This window comes from Alligator mississippiensis, chromosome 6 (genome assembly GCF_030867095.1).
Source record: "Alligator mississippiensis isolate rAllMis1 chromosome 6, rAllMis1, whole genome shotgun sequence".
NCBI classification, from domain to species: Eukaryota; Metazoa; Chordata; order Crocodylia; family Alligatoridae; genus Alligator; species Alligator mississippiensis.
In genome coordinates this window covers 434,734-457,351 of record NC_081829.1, presented here as the reverse complement: position 1 = coordinate 457,351, position 22,618 = coordinate 434,734, and the positions used below count along the sequence as shown (strand labels likewise).

General features: G+C 53.0%; 1 long non-coding RNA gene across 1 annotated transcript in view; it reads right to left on the bottom strand.

Moving 5' to 3' along the window:
- Positions 1–20,280: 20,280 nt before the first annotated feature.
- Positions 20,281–22,618, bottom strand: part of LOC109283708 (uncharacterized) — a 58,720-nt gene continuing 56,382 nt past the window's right edge. Inside the window, exon 3 of the long non-coding RNA XR_009462896.1 lies at positions 20,281–20,886. This is a non-coding gene — a long non-coding RNA (uncharacterized LOC109283708). The remainder of the gene's footprint in view (positions 20,887–22,618) is intronic.

Below are 22,618 nucleotides of genomic sequence, written 5' to 3'. Positions count from 1 at the left end.
AACACGGTTGATGATCATTAATTATAGTCCTGTCCTTCACATCTTTATCAGCAGACTCCCATATCAATTTTTTCCCCACTTTTTGGCCTTGGCTGATCAACTGCTTGTTTTCTAGGACATCCAGGGTGCCCTTTTTGAATACTGGTACAACACTGGCTTTCTTCTGGTCATCTGGAGTTTCCCTAGCATTCGGCGGTCTATTAAAACCCACCAGCAATGGGCCAGAGGTCACTCCAGCCAGGCAGCTCTTTTAGCACTCTTGGGATCTGTGGATTACAAATATTTCATCTGTAGCAGGTGTGGTTAGTGGCGGTCTCTTTGTCCCTGATGGCCTGGAAAACCTTCCGCCATTCTCATGTGATGCAAGTGCGTCGTCTTGTGTCTTTCTAAAAACAGAACAGAATTACTTAACGAGCACTTCTGCCTTCCCTGCATCATAACTGACAGCTTCTCGTGCCCTTCATGGAGCAGGCCAACGCCATGACTAACGTTTCTTTTATTCCTAAAATACTTTCTAAAAGCTCCTCCTTATTGCCAATAAGCTCAGTCCCCCATGAATTCTCCCCGGAGAGTTTTCATTCCCCTTGTCAATTTGGTAGTTATCATTTCTAGTTTTATAGTGATTGGTATCTGTTTCTCCTTTGCTTTTTTCCCATTTATTATATCTTGCTTTTTTATTTCCAACTGCTGTGAACAAAGATGGGCTATAAGCTGCAGCTGTCCACTCCCTTGATTGTGGCTATTTAATCATTTCATAAACCCTTCTGTAAAAACTCCCACATTTCATTCACATTTTTCTATCTAATTTTTTCTTCCCATCATTTTGCTCATAATCTTACATAGTTTTGGGGAAAGAGCTCTTTTGAGGAACAAAGGAGATGCACACACACACATATTATAGATATATATACACACACATGCATAACTGGCCAGGGCTGACCTCTGTTTGCTGATATTGAATATAATCAGCTCACAATCACTGGTCCCTAGGTAACCATCAATTTCCAGACTAGCAGTTAATTTATCTATATCCATTACAATGAGATCCATAATAAAGCTAATCTGTGTTGGCTTCAATGTCTTTTGTGTTAGAAAAGTATCATTTACGCATCAAAGAAGGCTTGCGAGGTGTTAGTGCTGGCTGTGGGAGACGGCCAGCGTACGCTTCTCCAGGCACGAGTCTCGGAGCTGTAGGGCTTTCTCTCCATCCTTTGCAGGTCGGCCCCTAAGGTGCATCTCGCCCAAGAGACCCCCTCCCTGTGCTCTGCAGTAAGAGGTGACTGACAAACAGCTGAGCGGATGGGACCCTTCACCACCCGTGCCCCTGCCAGCGTCCCACACTGTCCCCCTGGTCCCCAGCTCTGCTGCGATGCGATGATTATAAGCCACGGACTCAGCTGAGTTCACCTTGTGCCTGGTGTGCAAGGCGGCGCGGCGTGGCGCAGGGCAGCACCCAGAGCATCGTCCTCATAGCTTGCAGCCTTGGGCTCGGCACAGGGGCCATCCTTCCCTCTCGTGGGAAGCCTCACCCCTGTGACCGTGCCCGGACCACCCCGTGAAGACAACCGACTGCAAATGGCTCGGAAATGACGTGCGGGCCGGGTACCAAAGGAACTCCCAGGTCAGCCGCACTCTGGGTTAACGGCCTGCAGTTATCTTGCTGCAATAGGGTCCAGAGCTGGTAATTAAATGGCCAGTAGTTACCGTGCAATTTAGCAGCATTTTCTTGCTACGTAAGCTCTGTAACTTAATTTAAAACCATATTTACAAGCTCAAGTTTCTTGAAGGCCGTGAGAATCAGCTGTTTAATAGATTAGCTAGACAAAGTCACATCTTATTAATTTTCAAGGACAGCCTCTTCAGTCCTAGTTTTGCATATCCCATATTGCCATACATCCATGGCCTTTTTGTAGCCTGCACTTATGTTCTTAATGGAAAAACAGTAAGATCCAAGCAAGAACCTAACCCTTTGAGGAATTCCCTCTAAGCGATAATGTGTATTTATTGACGCACTGTTCCACTTTAGCACTCTTTATTTCACAAGCTACCATCCAGGTCACTAATTCCCAGAAGCCCTCATTTATTCATCAAGGCATGCCAGAAGTTTGTCATGTGCGCTGAGTGGCATATATGCAGAGTCCAGCTCCTATTTAAACCATTTGTAGGCCAAATAGGTGAACGGTGCCATACAAACGCTAGGTTCTCTTATTCACAGTGGTCCTTATAATATTTGCATTTCCACATTACTAGAATTGGAAATACATGAATTCTTGCCAGTGACAAAAAGAAAAAAAAATCGAATTAAGATGCTGTCACTTTCTTGCAATTTTGCTTTCTCCGTAAAATGGCATCTGTTCTGACAGATCCAACAGTAATAACACACTGTAAGACATGAGGTCAAAAGCCTTACAGTGAGTCATAATGAAACACTTCATTAGGTGTGCCACCCTCTAAATGAAATTCTAATTTAAAGAAGGAAGAAATGCATTAATTGCAGCATTCTCCACTGTGATGGTGGTGTTTGGATAAGAACAATGAAGATTTAATTAGGTTGTTTTTCTCTCCACTGTAATGCAGAATAGTTCTTGGATAAGTTTACAGTGTGTGTGTGTGTGTGTGTGTGTGTGAATTTTTCTGGAGGCTCTGAAGTCCAGGGGGGTACATCCTAGACTTCTGGGACAAAGGCTGTCACAGTTTATTCTCCTCCTGAGGTACAATGGGAATTTCCACTGCTTGGGTGAAGCTTTTCCGTACGGGGTCAATGCTTCCTTGGCGGCCAGCGCAAGGACGTGGAATGAACTCCCGTGGACAGCAACATCCCCAGCTCCAGCCTCAGACACACGTCTTCAAGCTCACGTAGCCGCTGAGCACCGCAGACATTCAACACCCAAACCAGATCCCCACCAGAACCAATCACACGTCATTTTCTGCAGGGGAAGATGAGGAAAGAGAGAGGAGAAACCATGCATGACATCTTTGTGGCATCACTTCGTGCTGGACTGGATGGTCCCCACATGCTGGGGTGCGATGGCTGTACAAGAAGCTGAATAGACTAGACTACTCACAGTACCAAGTATTGTTTTGCCAGCAAACTGCTCCAAAATGGTAGCTAGAAACGAGGCAAGCCCCACACATCTCAGCTGGCTGCAAAGGCAGCGAGGCACAGGCTGCATGGATGGAAGCAGTGATCTAGAAACCGAGGCTGTAGAAGAGAAATACTGTTTCCTCTAAAGACTGGCTGGCCAAAAGAATTGGGAATGAGGCATCACCCCTGTCAGAAAATGGGGTTTGCCCAAATTGGCATGTTTCTATTAGAAAACATGGTGTCTTCCTTCAAGAAAACGGAAACACAACGTTTCATGTCGGGTCAGGCGCGAGCAGAGCTCTGCATCCTCCTGAGCCCCGGAGAGAGATGTCGGGCATCCCCAGAGATGCAGTCGTGCCAGAAAGCAATGCTGATGTGGGGTTATCTGTGGCAGGTGCAGGGGGTAGTATCACCCCAATTTACAGTGAAGGTTTCCAATCATCCTTTTTGCTGAGCTTCCCTGTGAATTGGGAAGCACCTAAGGTTTCAGTGTTGGAAATGTCCTGCAGGGAGGTCATTTCCCATCGGCTGGACTCAGCATCCCGCAGTGCTGGTCGTCCAGCATCGGTCACATCTGTGCCCTGCAGTCCGGCGAAGGCCCCTTTCCCTGCACTTGCTGCTTGTCTGCTGGGGCCAGGTGCTGGACTATCGGGTTTGCTATCTCACACCCAGCACTTTTTTCTGCTAAATGTAAGGCTTTGAAAATCCCTTTCAAGGCTCCTCCTGCTCTTATCAGCTGGATTTTCACACTGGGTAGTTTACCAGAGGGTAGGGGGGAGATCATCTGTAGATGAGATATCTAAACAGATAGATTAACTCTGCTCATTAACTGCAGTTTCCATCTTCTTATCTCCAAAGCAATCTCCCTTAGCCCTGCTTTTGCCAGGCATGCTTGATTAACCCTTGCTTAGCCGGAGGAACAGATATCAGGCTGGGAGCCCCTGTAGCCCATTACTAAGAAGAGGGGGAAGGGTCTCTTAAGAGGGATAAACCGGCCAAGGAGGCCCTTGGAGGAGATAAGAGGAGTACCTCAGCAGTGAGGGCACGAGGGCTCCAGGAGCGGAGGTACAATCATAGGACATGAGGATGGGAAGGGACCTGGGGAGGTCACATCTAGTGCAACCCCCTGCTCCAAGCAGGACCAGCCCCACCTACATCATCCCAGCCGAGGCTTTGTCTACCAGGGTCTTCAAAACCCCCAAGGGTGGAGACGCCGCCACCTCTCTGGGTAACTTGTTGCCGTGCTCCAGCACCCTCCTTGTGAGAGAGTTTTTCCCAATATCCAGCCTCAACTTCCCTTGCTGCAGCTTGAGATAAGCCGAGCTCCTGCGGGAGGGCAGAGCAAGGACGCCGGAGCAGCGAGCGGGGTGGAGGCCGGCAGAGCGACCTGTAAAAGGCATTGCCGAGGGGAGACCCGGCTGCGCGAGGGGTCTCCTACCCTGCCAAAACCCACCCACTGATAACACCACAGCCAAGCAAGTGGGAGACGGGGAGAGATTTGCACAGAGACCCCGAGGACCGCGCTGTGCCTGGGGAAGGGCAGCAGCAGGTGGTCGCGGTCCCCCGGGATCATCTAGTCTTCCTTTGCTTTGCTGCAGGCAGGCCTGGCAACGGGGACCCTCGACGAGGAGGACAGCACCTCTGTCCCTGCGTGTCCCCGAGCGCGTCTCCGCCGTGCTGGGCGGTGACTCTGCACGCTCCGGGGGCCTGGGCGCCGCGCCGAGACGTAGGCAGGAGGGGAAGCATCCCGTTGCAAGCAAGCGCAGAGCCTGCCACGCGGGAGGGGCGTTGCGGGGCAGAAACCGTGCTGGGAGTGCCGGGTCACGCTTCCAGCCGGCGCCTCGTCCTCCACAACGCTTCCCCTCTGCTTTTCCAATAAAACCGTTCTTCGTGACCGACCTGCTGGGCCTCTTCATTTCCTTCTCAGCGTCCCCTCGCATCGTTCCTGCCTCACCTGGGGCCCGGGCACGGCTCGCTTCACTCCTCGCAAAGTAATTAGCCCTTTATGGAGATGCTAGCTCTGGGAGTGGGAGTGGGAGTGAAACCAAACAGGAGGGAGCCGCTGTGAATGGGACTGGCGCCGGCAAAGACCCGGGTTGCCTCCGAAAACAGGACCGTCCTTCCGGAGAACTGTTTGTTCTGCCAGGGAAAGCCGGGCAGGAAAGCTGCCCTTGCATACGCCGTCCCCTCCAGATCCACGTGCCACCCATGCACGTAGTGCCCGAAGCGGCTGCACTGCAGCATCCCGCCCTCCACAAACCGCGTGCGGGAGTCCCGCAGCCGGGGTCACCGCGGGAAGCTACGGACGGACGTTCGTGCAGCTCGTTCCCTGGCGCGAAGGTGCCCGCCAGCGTGGAGACCGGGCTGCAGGGCAGAGTCAGGCCAGGCCCCTGGCGCCGTCTGCGGGAGCGCAGCCCCGGGTGGCACGCGCCGGACGTGCCTGGGGCAGAACGCCCTCCAGCATCTGGCCAGACCCGTCTTTGGGTTTGTCCGTGCCGCTGTCTGCTCACCTGTCCACCAGCTCTGCCGACCTGTCTGAGGCAGGTGACCTGGGCTGGGACGTTCCTGGGAGGGGGCGACCTGCTCCTCCTTTTGCCAGGGTCCCACCTGTGCAGGTCACGTGACTAGCTCAGCTCTCTCACCTGTCTGCCCACCTGGCTGGACGCACAGGTTTGAGCAGTGAGGTCGTGGCATGGGGCAGGGCAGGAGCTCCTGTCACTCCTCCAGGTAACCGGTGATGCATTTCAAGTCGATCGGGTAGCGTCCAACAACACCTGGGCAGGACTGGATCAGGATCATGGTGTCAAAAGGGCTATATAAGCCCAGACTGCCCAGGAGGGGAAGAGGGCCAGTTTGGACAGCACGGGAGCAACCGACCAGGCAGGGAGAGGGGGATCTCTCCCTCCCTTCCTTGAAACTGGGCACATGTTGACCTGGCTGCCTCGAGAGGCAAGCTCAACCAGCCTCTGCATGATGCTTGTGAGTAAGCCACTCGAAACCTATCTAGATCTATAGCTTGCAATACAGCAGGTGCATAATCAGCGCCGGACAAGCCACACTGGGTGCGCTCAGGTTATTCTGCGATTCCTCCCTGTCCTGAATCCTCCCCAAGCCTCCTCTCTGTAGCCAGTAAAGTTCTCCACTGCACCTAGCATGTTGGGAGAGGGACAAGAGGCGTGCCTTCGTGTCCCCTTGGTCTGGCTGACTAAGGGAGGCTACTATTTGTGCTCCAGGCCAAGGGAAGCACCCCAAGTCCTTGCAGTGGGTTGAGCATCCTCAAGGTCTACAAGGCCTGTGTATCCCAAGGGGCACGGGGCCGCGGACAGACCGAGACTCCTGGGTGGTGGCAGCGGTGACCCCAGGCTCACGGGAAGGGGGTCGGCCAGATGTGAAGCACCCCTGGGGAGGCCCTCGGAGCTGGGAAAGTGGGTGGGTGCAGCAGCTCCGCACAGGACAGCCCCATACCGGGCCGCCGCGGTACCTACCTCGGAGGAGACCGCGCCGGGAGGAGCAGGTGCAAAGAGGGAGCTTCTGCCACCTGTCCAAGACTTCTCCCATGTCTGCCTTCCTCCTCCACCCTCTCCAAGGCTCCTGCCTGGGCTTGGGATCCTAGCCCTCTGGTTTCCTGCAGTCACCTCCCCTGAGCCTGCCTGTTGTGTGCAAGCTGGGAGGACCTCGCTTTTGGTTTGGGCACCTGCGGCTCGTGCCGAAGCAACCTGGGTCTTCAGGACGAAGTTGCTCCCCAGACTCCTGCCGTGTGATGCTGAGTTCAGTGTTTGTGACGGCTGCCATCCCAGCACGTGGCGAGGAGTCCCGCCAGCTACGCATGAACAAGCACGCCCGCCCGCTCTCCCTGTCTGCTTCCCCTTGCTGCCGCCTTGCAGTCTGCCTGTCCCGACGGCCTCCTCCCCAATTTTGTCATCGGCGCGTATCTCCAGAGGCCCACGACCCAGATGCCTTGGATGCGGCCGACCGCGAGCCGTCTCGCTGTGTGACTGCGCTTGCCCCGAGCTTTCCTGGCATCTCGAGGTAAATGGTGCTGCATCCGTATTGGCTCTGGTGATGTATCAACCTGTGTCCCGGTGCAGACACCACTCAGGATACTAATTATAATTACTTTGTGAGTTACAAGACAGCGAAATTGCTTCCACCTGAAGTTGTCAGCAAGCAGAATGAAATATGGGAGCCCTGAAAATTAAACCGTGTTGGCAACCACTTAAAAGGGCTCCATAATGGGTTAGGTTTTGGCAGCTTATTAAGTGATGTTCGTGAGAAGTCCTGCCACGGGGAAAGGGGTTGTCTTTTATGAACCACAGAAAATAAACATCAGAAGCTTTTCCCCTCTTCTCAGCAGCTGCTTCTGGAGAAAGCTATTTGAGATCCAGACCCTGCAAACACTGCAAATACCCGTGAAAATCATGGACAAACAAATATTGAAGTCATAATTAAGAAAAAAAAATCCTATTTTGCTATTTTCTCTGGCTTCCACCAGCCATTTGAAGTTATGATGCTGGATGTGTCTCCCTGTAAAAGACTCTGGATTAACCGCAGCAGCTGGAGGGAGAGGAGGATGCCCAGTGCTGGGTTATTGCTCTCTCCCTCCCCTTCCCTTGCCCTGTGCTGCATCAGCGGTTCGGGCTGGCGGGTCAGAGCGTGGGCCGGCGTGTCGCCCCGATGGCACAGCACAGGCAGCGTGCCCGCCGCTCCGCCGCAGCCGGAGCCAAGGGCTGAGCCGCGCGCAGACGGGCAAGGAGGAAGGTCCACGGGGTCAGCTTTCCTGCGTGAGCCATCCCGGCCTCGAGCAGAGCTCCCCTGACAAGGGCAGCCTGGTGTTAAACGGAGGGAGAAGCCGTCCCTCAAATATAGAGCGAATTTGAAAGCGAGGAGGGTAATGAGAGAAACAGCCAGGAACTAGAGGATCCTGTGCGTACATGTGCACGTGTGTCCGAAGCATGGGTGTGTGTAGCACACATGCACGTATGTATATAAAGCTGCCGTTCCTAACTGCAGCCTTTGGGCATTTCTGCAACAAACACTGGGACTAGTCCAAATTTCCTGAACAGTCGTCTTTTGTCCAAAAGAAATAAAACTAAGAGGTCAGTCTCCATGAAAAGTTTTGCAAATTATCCATCCCGTTTCTCAGCCAGCGCGTCAGGACAGTCTGAAGTTTGAGCGGGCGCTGACGATAAGGAAGGTTCACCAGACAAAGGTCACCAAGATCTTGTCTGTGGTTGACATCCCCTGTACCTGATGATGCAGCCAGAGAAGGGCCCTTGTCACCAGTGCTGTCTGTGGCCTTGTTCTCTGGGGGCTTGTTCCCTCCCCGGCCCGCGTTGTGCTTCTGCGTGCAAGGTGGAGCTGCTTCTAGAGAAGAGACCGAGCGAGACCTGGCTCAGGGCGGCGAGTGGGACACTTCTGAGCAGGGACTCCTTCCAGGTTCCCACGCGGCCAGGGCACGCGCCAGCCACCAAGCCATCGGCGTTTCTGGCTGAGCAGCTCTCGGTCTCTGATGCACAAGGGGAGCCTTTCAAGAACTTGAACATTTCCATGGGATGGGAAACCTGTTTCCCACCCATTTGTACTCATACTTCTAACACATATTGCTTTTCATGCAGCCAATACCAGCTTCCTCGGCTGGGCTCTCAGCATGGCTCCCCAGGGGATAGAAGGGGAAAAAAACACTTTGCAAAACTCCTGATGTTTCTGCGGTGCAGTCACTGCCTTTATCATAGTAATGTCCCATCTCATGTTTCGCCGTGGAGAGAGTCACACCAGTCTTCTCACTTCTGTGGAAAGCAGCCGTATTATTTGGCTTATTCACTGAGGGAAGGCAGACAAGTCTCACTAGGAGCACGGGTGTAAATAATTAACCACAGAGAATTCGAGAGCACCTTGGAGTTTAGATGTGAATCCTAGAAGAAAAGTTTAAAAGATTTTTCTCTTTTACTTACCCCCTAATCAGGTTCCCTTTCATGTAGTCTGAGGGCACCCAGCGTGACGCGAGAGCGAGCGCGAGCGCGGCGGACAGCGCAGGTCAGCAATTCTCTCCCCGAACATGTTTCTATCTGAAAAATGCCATTTTGTCGACATAGAAACTTTCCGTTGGAGCACGTCTGTCTTGGTCGGAGGGGAGGGGGCGGCATGAAGAGTCTCGATGTCAAAATGTCCTTTCCGTGTTTCAGATTGGAATCTGTCTTCTTTGCTTGTCTCAAAAGGGCTCTTTATTTAAAAATGTCTTTTATTCATATTCTACAAATAGAACAGCCAAAGCCTTGGTTTGTTGAGACCAAGTGCTTCGAATGGTCCAGAACGTAACTTTTGTGAGGCGGTTTTGTGGGGAACAAGAACATCTTTGCTTTTGTCCTAGTTTGCAACGCAGAGCAATTTTGCGACGGTGGGATTTGCTGCGAGTCCGACCTCTGGCCGCTACACACCTCTGCCGTGCCTGGCAGCCAGCATCCCTGTCCCGTTTGCACTGGGATGCACAAGGATGGTAGTTAAGCCGTGTTGAAACAGAACCAAGCCCTCCAGGGTAGGCGCAGCCGCAGCCGCAGCCGCAGAAGAGACGGAGAGAACAAAACACCCCGGGAATCCGGCAGCCGTAGACGGAGAAGAAGAGCTCAGCCACATGTGCAAGAAAAGAAAAAAAGCATTTAGTAAATCTGGGCCCCGCCTGGGTTCTTAATCTGCTTTTATGTGACTGTCTCAACACTGAACACAACCCGGCACACCTCGCTCCGCGGGCTGCACTGACAGTTCGAGGGTTATTGAGCACAGGATTTTCCCATCAGAACTGCAGAAATACCTGTTCCCGTTACATCTCACCAAGAGATCAATAGCCCTCGGGGGGTGCATTTGTTACCTGCGATGCAGGCGTCATTTAGAAGCTGGGCGGCGGGGGTATTTGGTGCTGGAGATAAAAGGGACCGGCGCAGAGACTGACGGATATTTCAGCTCCCGGTGCAGGGCCAGGTTCTCCGCGTGTCCCCCCCCCACGATTCGCGTTGCTCCGGGCAGCGCCGGCTGCGCTCTCGGGGAGATCTCTCATTGCAGCCAGGCCAGCGAGAGCCTGAGCAGCATCGTGGCACCTGCAAGGGTCACACAGAGCCACCCCTGGCTCTTGCACACACTGCTTAACCTTTGGGGACCTTCACTCCATTGCCCGCACGCCTGTGGACGTTTGGTGTGCAAAGGAGAGCTCCGCACGCTTGCCTGGCCTGTGGCAATGTGTGGAGCGCGCTGTGGGGTACAAGCAGCAAGCTGGGCCTTGGTTCATCTCTCCACGTTTAGTGGATCCGATGGGCCCTTCATACCCCCCAGCACGAGGCCCGTGGCCATCGGGTGGGCAGGATGGATGGGGGAGCTGATCCTGCGGGGTCAGTATGGAGGCTGAAACTTAAAGCTGAATCCTGTGGGACTCGATAGGTGGGACGTAGCAGTGGTATTGCTGTGTTACTGCACCCACCCTTTTCTTTCGGGGGCACGGGGTGGAGGGCTTGTTGCACTGGCGCCCCGGTTTGGACAGACCTCAGAGGGGTGCGTTGTCACACCTGCACGTCCCCAGCATCCCTGCCATACCCCCGGCGGCTGTGGCACCCGCAGCACCGCTCGCCCAGGCAGGGCCTCGGGCTTCGTGGCCACGGTGAGGAAGACGCTGCCCCGCGATCGCAGGAGCCAGGGAACGGTCTAGTTCAGCCCCGCGGCTGCAGTTTTCAAAGGGCCCTCGGGCACCCTGCACCCACGAGGCGTGGGCTGCGCGCTGCGCCGGGGTCCCAGCCACGGGAGGGGCGGAGTTGGGCCACGATCCTGCAGGACTGTTCATGAGCGTGTCTTCACACACGTGCCGAGGCCAGTTGGTGCCAAAGGCTCAAGTCAGACTCTGCAGGAGCCGGGCTGTGTGTCTGTGCATCGTTTTAAAAGGCTCTCGAGTACCAGGCTTGTATGGAGAGACGATCGCGTTCGCCTAAAAGCTGTTTCAATTCCAAGGAGCTGCCTCCCCCTCAAGCAAGCCCTTGCTACGGAGCGCTTCGCCGGGATGACTCACCATTGATTGCGGAGACGGGGGATATAATTAGCTGCTGAAAAATGCTTTTGGTCCCTGCATTGGCAGCTACAGCAGAGGCCGGAGCGGGGAAACGCGGCACCTTTTTTGCCCTGTGAGGCTTGGCCCTCTGGGTCCCGGTGGGAGCTCCTGGCAAGGCAGAAGCTGCTGCTACGTCTGCCTCGCGGTGGGTGCTCGAGGGTGTCGTGGGGGCCTGTCACGGAGCGTCCACGCGGTCCTGGCCCGCAGGACCCGAGCAGTCCTTGCGGCAGTCCCGTGGGCAGCCCCGGCAAACAGGCTCCACTTGCCGCAGAGTTTCCATCAGATGAGCAAACCCTCCCCTGCTCTGAGGTGCTTTTCAGCCCCATCTCAATGCATTGGGCGCCTTGTTCGGGCGGCATCGATTAGGAGTGTCCTGTGCCCTGGAGATAAACCCCCACCCTGCTCCCTCCCCGGTCTCTGCCGAGCGCTCCCCGTTTTGGCTCCTGTTGCGACGGGACGCTGATGGATGGCCTGCTGGGAAATCAATAGAAGCACGGGCTTGTCAGGGCCCTGAGATTAATGAACCTGGCTTGGCACGGAGAACGGCCCTGCGCCTGCATCGCCAGCCCGCCATGCGCGTCCGTCTGCACGGGTTGCAGCCACCGCGGGGCCGGCTGGACTCGCGCGGCCGTGCTTTGCACACAGTGTCGTTGTCCTCTGGGATCCCGGCTCCAGAGCCCGCCGTGAGTGAGAAAAGCCCACCCCAGAATGAAATCGGAAGGAGCTGTGATTCCTGGCAAGCGTCGTCTTTCTCCATACAGTTAGGAGCGGGATGCGAAGCAGGTTGAACAAAACTCTGAACAAAACCTGCATCTTTTGGTCCTTGCGAGGCAGATGCTATATTTTAAATCATAGTTCATGATTTGGGAGAGGCAGGGTTACTTTTCCATCAGTCCTGGGGCTTGCTTCAGCAATAGAGAGATCCATTACGGCGCAGAGAGATGCTCCCTCCCCTTCGTGATATGAATGCAGCCGCAGCTGATGAGGGACGCCAGGCATTCAGGGGATTTGACAGGACACATCCTCGCTGGTAGCACGTTCGGCCCGTCCTTGGCCACCTGAGCCTGGAGATTTAACTTCCAGGCAATGGGCCCCTTGTTTCACGGCACTGCCCACAGGCCCACGATGTCCGTCCGTACCACCGACCCCTCGTGTTTGCAAACAAGCCCCATGTTCGTTCTCCCACCGTCCCCTCATGCGGGCAAGAAGCTCCATTTCGCACCCCCTACGGCCTCTCCTTGTCCTCCTTCAAAACCGTCCTTAAATGTTCCCTTTGTTGGCACCTGAACGACCCACTCAGTGCTGGGCACGTCTACACATGCATTGATGCGCTTTAACTAAGGCACATTAAATATGGTGCCTCCGTTGTGAGATACTAGGAAAATGTGCATTAGCCTGTCTTAATGTGCATTAACTAAAGCACACAACTTTCAGTGACACTTAATGTGCATTAGCTAAATAGCATATTTTTAGTGACTCTTTAATGAGCATTAAAAATAGGCTAATGCACATTAAAGCACACGTGTAGACATGCAGCTGGCACGCCCAGATGACTTCTCCTAGCACTGGCCAGTGTCATCTCATTTTTCCTCCTCTCTTCCCACCTGTCTGCTGCCACATGTCTTCTCTTGGTAGACCTGGGCTGTGTCCTCCCAGACAGGTTTGTAGTGCAACAGGCAACACCCGATGGCCATCGCTCTGTAAAAGTCTACGTGGAGAAAAGGCATTTGCAAGCCCGCCAGGGAAGCCCAGGGACGGGCGGTTGAAGGTGGTGAGGTGTGATCTCTCACCGGCACAACGACGCTGCCTCACGCGTTGAATCCCGTAGCCGTCTGGTCATTGTGGAGTGACCCAAGGGCCCAAACTGGGCCTGGGAGTCCGCAAAGGCGAGAGTTTTTGAAGAACGGAGATGTCGGTGTCCTGCCGGCGACGTGGCAGGATGCTGAGAATGAAATGGGCCAGGCTGGCTTCCCAAGACAAGTAACCAGAGCAAGTTTTCTTTCCCAGCCTCTTTCAGACGTCTCACATCCAGCTTCTGCATGCTTGGTAAAGATGGCGAGATACGTCCTCAAGCTCTGCGTTAAGTCAAGAATTTGCTGCTGGAGAAAACAGCAGCCGAGTCCCAGGTTTGCCCAAGAGTTTCAACCCATTAAGCTCAACGCTTCCTCCCATTACTAGTTTAGCATTCTTGATTAGGAACAGCTCTTATTTTTCTGACTAGCTGAGCCCCTTAACGACACTAGCCCTGCTTTCTTTGCTCCATTTGAGCTGCTTGGAGACTTAGCAGAAGAGAGTTAGCCCTCATGTGATTACGCTTCCTGTCTTGGAACCAGAAACGAATGAGAAAATAGTGGCTGTCTTGCCTCTTTGCTCCTTCTCTGCTCCTCTTCTTCCCCTGCCATTGTGCCCCAGCACTTTGCAAGCCAAGACTAACCCATGTCTTGAATGTCCCGTTGCATCAGGTCCGTGCCAGTTCTCATACTTGCACCACAGGGCGCTTGGTGCTCGTTTTGTGCTCCAGGGCCAGGTGCTGATGGCCTGTGCGCACAGCGTGCATTGCCTTTCAAGAGAGCACCGGTGTAGGCCTCCTCGCAGGGGAGAAGACCTTGAAACCCTGCCTCCCCAGAGCACCAGGAAAGCTCAAGAACACACAGCACAGGAGAGGGACCCACATCAAATCACACGAGCCTGGAGCCAATCTTGTGCTGTTTTCTGAGGCGGCAAAAGAGGCAGGTACCTACGCACTCAAGGTATGCGTGAATGTGCCCCGGACCAAGGGCCAAATTATCTGACACTTATTGAAGACTGATCCTTAAAGGAAGCCAGTCAATCCAAAGAACTGCTGAGCATCAGTCTCCAGGGCTCGTTTTCCTTTGACGATCCTGACGCTGCTTACGTCTCTGGCTGCCGACGAGAGGCTTCTTCTTGACCGGGCTGCGGCCTATTTTCAGGCATAGCCGCAGTGTCCTTCACACACCTCGCTGGGGTTGAGCCCTGGGTCAAGGAAGAGCTCACTAAGTCCACATCCGTGATGGTGGATCACCTTGCACGTCCAGAGCGCTCGTTATGTCCAGCGTCCCAAAGTGCTTCTAGACCCCTCCAAAATGGTCACCTGTCTAAAAGAGACTCACCTGGAAAACCGCACGTGCGCGTTTCCATGGCTGGCTACGGCAGCTCCTTCACCGGTTACGTTATGATAAATAATCGGCCTAGAGTGGATATGTACTGACCCATTTGCACATGCCTCTGCCATGCTGCGTCCACACGCGCAGCAAAGACCCACCGCCCAAAGTACGTGTCCACACAATGGGATTCTGCCTTCAATGCTTTGTCCCCAAAGCAAAAATCCCTTTATCCACCCAATATAAAGCTCCTACGCATAACAAAGCAGCTGGAGGACCATGCAGGATCTCGGAAATAGGGAAGCACATTTAACCCGGTGATAGACCATCGCACCAAGTGGCGATCTGCCCGTGATTGACTTGGCTGGGATGACACAGAAGCAAAACAGGGCAGACCCGATTCTCCGAATGCACTTGCATTCACTCCGCCACGCTGCCCCCGGGAGCAGGGTGCGGCTCTGCCCTACCGCCCTCTCCCCTTCAGCCCGGCCCCACCGCTGCCACCTCCTCCTGTAGCTCAGGGGCTGCCCGGAGCATTTCCCTGAATTGCTTTAGGTGTTTGTGGTAGCATCTGCTGTTGCCATGGAAACACAGCATCCCGAGACCACAGTTTGGCAAGAAATGGAGGCAGAGCCGACGTTGCAAGGAGTCGTGCCTTGCTTGCTTTAGGCCCCGGCACGGATGTTTGCACTGGCTGGACCTCCACATACATTGGGGTAGGGTGCAATTTATGGCAGGGCCAAGATTTGTGCCCAGCGCTAATCCATGGGACTATTCGCCTGCTAAAAGCAGAAGGTGTGTTTAAATGCTTCGCTGGAGTGGGATCTGAAGGGCTCTGATACGGGCAGGCCTTCCACGCTGAACCCAGATGCAAGCACTGATGTGTGTGTTTTCACTTTTCTCCTCCAGCACTAAAACAGCTTTGTTGCTTGCCTTTAAATTACTAACAGCTCACAGGTGTTTTACTCAACTAGAAAATGCTTATTTCTAAAGGCAGCCAGATTGTTTTCTACTAAAAGAGCGTTTCCATGGGGAAAAAAATGCCAACTGGTCTCAACTGAAAGTTTTTTTGCAGCACCAGTTTTGTCGAAATGTCCATCAAAACGGACATCCAGGATGGGATTTCGGTCGGCAGCAGGGGAAGGATCAGTGCCGGGGGGGCAGCCGACCCTCAGGATTCCCAGTCCTTGGTTCATCGTCCTGCCCCAACGAATGCAGAAGCGTTTACACACGAAGTGGACCAGCGCCAAGAGGAGGCACGGAGAGCGACCCGCTCCCCACCGCAGAACCTGACCCCGACGAAGCAGGGATCGAGCCAGGCACTTCTGCGGCTCCAGACGAGCTCTCCGCCCGAGGGCTATTTGCTGTTCCACAAGCGTACTCTTTTTTCCAGGAAAAAGGCACTGAAAGGTCTTGATTTATCTGGATGCAGAGTGGGAGCTTATTTGAAATCTCACAAACATTTCACAGAACAGAAAAGCTTTCCCCAGCCGGCTGCACTGATATCGCCTGTTTTCAAGAGCCAGGCTCTGCATGGAGTGAGCAGCTCACACTTATGAAATCTATAATGAGCACGGGAACATTAAGCCACCGAGAGCATATAATTAGAAGGAAATGCTTTTGATCAACTATTAAGTAGCAAATAATAGCTGCTATTAACTACAGATCAATGAGGTCACACAAATTGGGGAAGTAGCTATGGCACAAAAAGGGACATTGCAGGTCCCCAGATAGGAGCCTATTACCTGCTGCAGTCATTTAATAAAGCCCTTTCCACAGGTTCAGAAGGTGAAAAGTGGCCAGGAGGGAGCTGGCTGCAGTGACTCCTGGTGTGGATCTGCATGAGAGGAAGAGGAGGCCTCGCTGGCATCTGTCGCTGCACAAAGACATCGAAAAAGCAGTGCCCGCCTGCCCTACAGACCGTGCTGTTAGACAGGGGACATGAAGGAGGGGTAGCATCTCCTCTCCTCTTGGGAAATGAGGCATGGAGAGATTAAGTGACTTGCCTAGAGCCACAGAGTGGGTCAGTAGCAGAGCTAAAAGGTGCACACTGGGACTGTCTACACTGCAGTCAAAGTTATAACAGCGACCCAAATAAGAAGTGCCATCCTGGATCTGCACGGGACCTACCTACCTAGCCCAGCATGCAGTCTGTCCCCAACAGCGGCTAGGGCAGGAATGGGGCATTTCTGCAGTGATCAAGTGCAAGACCCTGCCCTGCCCCTGCCCCTGCCACCACTTCAGGGCTCAGAGGAGACATCCCTTCATCCGCATGTTGTGTGACTCCCCATGGGCCTGTCCCCCGTCCCCTTGAGCCCGGCCGCGCTCTCTGCCCGCACAGCCTCCGCAAGTGAACGAGGTGCAGTGAGAAAAGCACGGCACAGCATGGCCACGAGGCTGTCCCTGACACCTCACCGCGGGGCGGTCGCACATGGGATGGTCACGAGGCTGTCCCTGACGCCTCGCCGCGGGGCGGTCGCACACGGGATGGTCACGAGGCTGTCCCTGATGCCTCGCCGCAGGGCGGTCGCACATGGGACGGTCACGAGGCTGTCCCTGATGCCTCGCCGCGGGGCGGTCGCACATGGGACGGTCACGAGGCTGTCCCTGATGCCTCGCCGCGGGGCGGTCGCACATGGGACGGTCACGAGGCTGTCCCTGATGCCTCGCCGCGGGGCGGTCGCACATGGGACGGTCACGAGGCTGTCCCTGACGCCTCACCGTGGGGCGGTCGCACATGGGACGGCCCCGGGGCAGCAGGTACAGGAGCTGCACCTCGTGCAATGTGGCTCAGCCAAGCCAGACGCTTCTTGAGCAAGCTCCTGCCCTTGGTGCCAGAGGGTTTCCTTTTCCTCTGCCCCTTGACGCCCCTTCTCCAACTGCCTTGTAACCGGCAGGTGCAGGACAGGGTGAATTATTCCATCCTTTTATAGCTCATGATGAACACCTCATTATTTAAATGGCATTAATTATTCATCAGTCATGTGAGACGGCGCATAACTGCAGAGAAGTCTCTGCAGCCAGGAGCAATGGACGGAGCGTTTTATTCCGTCTACACGTGTCCTCGGTTCAGGCATCGCCCATCTGCAGCCTCCTGGTCTGCCAGCTTCCCCAACAGCTGCCGCCTCCCAGTGCACTGTGCCAGCACGAAGTCCCAAAACCTTTGGGATCCCCATCGCCCAGTCCCGAGTGAAACTGCACCTCCCAGCAAGGCGCTTTGGGGATGCCAAAGCATTCCCCAGCCCTCCCTCGAAGCTGGGCAGGCAGGGGAAGGAGCACAAGCTAGAGGGGGTGTTATCCTGGAAAGGGGGTGTCCTGCGTCCTGGCCCTGCCTGGGCCCCCGTGCTAAAATGGATCAGCAACCAGAAGAGAGTTTATCAGCAGCAGCCAGGGTTTATCCCAGCACCGGCAGTACACATGTGGTGAGCTGCTCACGTGGACATCCTGGCATCACGTCACAGCAAACTCTTCCACGCGTGCGTGGCGCTGAGCTGCTGTGAGCTCCCTCCAGCTCGGCCTTCATGGCTCCCCCTGGGAAAGCGCTGGGGATGGACCACGGCCCCAGTTGTGCATCCTAAGTAATGGCCTGGGCCAGGTCAGGCCGCAAGTGGCCCTCGCACACAGCCCCGGCATGCGTCCTGCACTGGCAGATCTGTCCTCTGTGCCTGTGCTGTGGCCGAGGCTGGTCCCGAGCAGCCTTGCCGGCAGACGGAGCCGTGGCTGCAGCCGTGCAGCAGCTCGTGCCCGGCGGCGCAGCCCTCGGCGCCCTGCAGCCGGAGACGCAGCCGAGCCCCGGGCGGTAACGCCGCCGCTCCCAGCACGTGCGGATAGAGAATTTAATTTGCCTCCAGCCCCTGTGAGGCACAAAAGCCTCCCCCATTGCATGCAAACCAACATGGCAGCCCCGACGAACCCGCCGGATTCAGGAAACAGGGGCTGGGAGGTAGGGGAAATGAAGGGGCATGTGTGTAAAATACAGATAAGAAAGCAAATCCCAGCTGTCTTCCTTATCAGCCCTTCCTATTTTTCAGGCAAGAACATGTAATTTCGTGCCTTAATAGCAAAGGTTGGAGTGACTGCTGTCACATTTGAATGATACTGCTATAGCTCCCCTCTCTATATGTATCTGAAATGGGAATCTCGGCATCTGCTCTCTAGTTACCCCCAGGTTTTGCAACACTTGTCTTAGTGCCTCCTTTTCTGCAGCACGCACGTGGCTGAAATGAGCAGCAGCACCGTGCTTTGCGCGTGCCGAGCCTCCGGGTGCGGCAGGAGGTACGACCCCCGCCTGTCTTCACACACCTGGAGAAACCGAGGCAAGGAGAACAAGGGCTTGACCCCCGGGAGCAGGGGGAAATATCGCCAGAAAATGAAATCCCTGGTTTCAGCAACAGTTTAAGCGTGTAATGAAGTGCATTTCTAATCAGCAAGGGACTTTAATACATGCTTCACTTGAAGCACATCGGGAGAAATTTCGGTTTTGGTTAAGCCAATGGCAAAACTACAAGTGACTCCAGTGAGGCCAGGATATCCTGCACCGGACTTAACTGCATGCTTAAATGCTTTGCCAAGTGAGGAGGGAACACTAAAAAAGGGCCCAAGATCAGAAACCAAGAGCATCCAGTCCCTGGTCCTGGGCTCACAGCACTAGATCCCACTTCTTTGGGAGAAAGTCAACTGACCGCGCGAGGGTCCTGTGGGACCAGGGCTTCAGCTGGACATCCACGCGCTTCGTGAAAGGCAAGGAGTGACGGCTCCCAGAAGTGCCCTGAGGAAGGGCACTCTGTGCCAAAAGCTGGTCTAGCATCTCTCCTGACTGTACAGCTGGTCCTCTGCAAGTCTCACTAAAGAAAATGAAAACCCTTGCCCCCTCTCAGAATAAGCTTCAGAGGAGAAAACACACTTTAATCACATATAAGGGGTTGCAAATGATAATGCTGTTTTCTAGGACACGTGGTTGTGCATGCATGTAAGAATTCGTGCACATGCACACGCACACACACGTACAGAGGCGGCTGGAAAGGAGCACGCCGAATGCAATCCCCCTTTCAAACCAACATGCAGCATCGCTGCCACAAGCACTATCACCTGCAAGGTCTTTCCCCCTCCGGCACTAGTGTTTTGTGCAGCAGCCCATGACATCCCCTTGTTATCACTCTTCCCTAATTGTCTCAAAAATTAACCACTGGACTGAAACGCTCCATGGTTGGTTTCATCCCCTGTCCTGCTTTGAGTGGAGAATCTTTTGAAGAATTTCTTGATAAATCAAGAAAGAGAGTGCAAGAAAGCAAGGAAAAATACATTTTTTCTGCTTTAAAAAAATCAAAATGTGTCTATTTGACACAAATGAGAGCAAAGAAAGAAGCAGGCTTTTACTTTCTGTGCCTCGCCCACAACTAGAATTCAGGTGGAGGGTAGCGTGTGTATGTATACAACACCTGTTTGGGGATTATTAAAGCAAGGACAGATGTGAAAAATTAAAAACAGAAAGACAAAGCAGGCAACTGAACTTCTTCACTTCTTTACTCTTAAAAAGAAAAGAAAATACTTAAGGATTAAAAATGACCATGGCTGCATACCCAGAACAAAGGCTGTGCTTTGGAAAATAATTGACTTACATATATGTGATATGTAGTGTACATCTTTCTCAAGAATGGGACTTGTTTTATTTGTCCAAGGTGTTTTTTTAAATTTGGAATGAAAATTGTAGTTGTAGATGCACGGGTGGTATTGCACACTGCCAGCGATCGTCGGAGATGTCACCTGGACTCGTATTGCATTATGCAGACTTGTAGGTAAAGAAAATGGTGTACTTGCAAAAAGGCACATAATTAAATTAATTATTCATGTACACTAAATGAAAAATCTGTATGTAACTCAATGCCATGGCCTTAATTTTGTATGGACCTGAGTCTTTTTTTTTTTTTTTTGTCTTAAATAATGTGGTAGATAGATATGGAAATAGGCAGAGGTGAAGTAAGTGCAGGGACTCATGAGAGAGCTGTTCTTTTCTATTATTTTTTTGTCACCCAGAATCACAAAAGTGAAGTTACAATTTCAATTTCAGCATCCTAGAAAACAGCTTGTATAAACTCATATCAACCCCCCTTGTCTTGAAAAGTAAAGCAATACAGTGTGCATAGAAACGGATTGGAATTTCATAAAAAATCAAGATGCTCTCAAGTAGCGGCCCATTTCTAACGATGCCCTTTAGATAGACGCTCTACCTTGTTACCGTTTTCAACATCCCATTTCACATGTGAAAAATGCCGCTTTCAGCCCCCTCGCCGCGTTCCGCTACTTTTGACTGATAGCAGGAAATTGAACTGCGCTAAGCACACATTAGAAAATCTGATAAATATTGTTTGGAAATATAATTGAGGTTTAACTGGAGCATGAATTTTTCACTCTGTGGTAGAGATTTCTCCAGTTATTTATCAGGAGAAGATTTACTGTTACAAACAAGGATGACAGGTAAGATAAATGTTGACCTCAGCTGTGCTTTTGCTTGTAACCTGCAAAGCCTCCTTTTCCAGAAGTGCTTTCAGTCACCTGCGTGCAGGTCTGAAGCCCGACTTTAGAGCTGGATTCACCTCCTGGAAAAAAAAAAAGAATAGACATTAGCTATTTTCCTTTTCATTTAATGTGTTAACTACAAAAGACAAAAAAAAGACTGAAAATGATTTGTAATTTGTTCCTGATTCACAATTGTTTGAGGAATATTTTATCTCGGTTGATGAGCCGTTCAGTTCAGCTATGCGTCGGGTCCTCTCCACAATTTTGCCCTGTATTTCCAGCTGTTACAGTCAAGCGGTCGGGGTGGTTTGCTGTTGCTAGCAGCGGTGCGTGAGCGGTCGCTGGAGCGTTGTCTCTTCTCTGGCCGCACCGCTGGGAGCAAGGATGAAGTGGGCGGAGGGAGGGATGTGCAGCAGAGTCCCTCCCGAGGCACTAAGGTTTGCTGCTGTTAATTCCCATGCCCTTGCAGGTCCTTCCCATGACAGGCACCGGGCTGGCAACCCTTGCAAAGGCAGCTTTGCGTTCATCTGCCCAACCCAGGCCATCCCAGCAAGTGTTCGCCGCACCATCAGGCAACATCCCTCAACACTGGTCCAGAGTACCCCTCTCCCTGTGAGCATCCGTGACCCTTTCCATCCTTTGCTGAGGACTTAGGGGTAGTGGAGATATTTTCATGATGGGAATACTCCCTCCTAAGCCTCTTTTTTTTTTTTTAAATATGGTAGAGCTTCTGGTGAGACCCTTTGGAAGCTCCTCTCCCGGTGTCTCCCAGACCCCAGTCGCACGGCACACCTCCCGAAGGTAGCTGAAAGCATCACAAAGGAGGTATCAGGACAGATTCCTCCATCACACCTTGCAAGGAAGATGTAAAATGCTACAGGAACAGAAGGGCAGCAGTTGCTTACACATGCTTTGCACTCTTATCCACGGCTGCACACGGTGCAGGAGAACACGGCCTGCTGTCTGAGCGGGACAGTGAGCCGTCGTACAGGACACACAGAGTCCTGGTCTCATGAGCCATCAGACCATGCCTCCCTGGAGGATGTTATGAAGACTGTGGCTCACTGGGATGCTTCCCAGCCAGAAGCGGGACGCTTGCAGCCCAGGGTGCTTTGTGTCTTGCATTAGCAGTGCTACAAAATGAGTTTATATCGTGGAGCATTTGGGTGCAGCAGTGCTGGAGCCATGCAGCTGTTTGTGCGTGCACTCTGGTAGCACACGCAGTCTCCATCACTGGCCAGGAGCCCACTGCACAGGCGCAGAGCAAAAACCAGACTCCACCCCACAAACACTTACAACCTAGGTAGGCACCGAGTATGATGGCAAGATGATGCACCTAACTTAGAGCCCTGCTGGAATGCCCTTAGGCTAGCGGAGAAAACATGCCTCTTTGCTGCCTGTTGTCATAGCTGTTTATCTCGCTTTCCTTTTTTCCTGTTTGAATGCGATGAGTACTCATGCCTGAAACATTGCAAACACATGTGCCGCTCTAATCACACGGCTTCGCTAACAAGCAACTGCTGGTATGAGTGGATGTTATGTTAAATGAGCAGTGTACATTACATATTCCCAGGCAGCACCGGGTCAGAGTGGGCTGTGGCTATGAATGCTAAAGTGCGAGCCCTCCTGCGGTACCTTCCTATTAACACTAGTTTTCAACTGTGCAAACAAGATAGTAACAACACTCCACGACACGGCAAATGCGGAATTCAAATCCAGACTCCATGCCTCATAAATTTTCATCCTGGCATCACTTCTTGTTCTTTTTACAGCATTTTAAAAATGTAGGTTAGGCTTTGCATTTTAAATAGA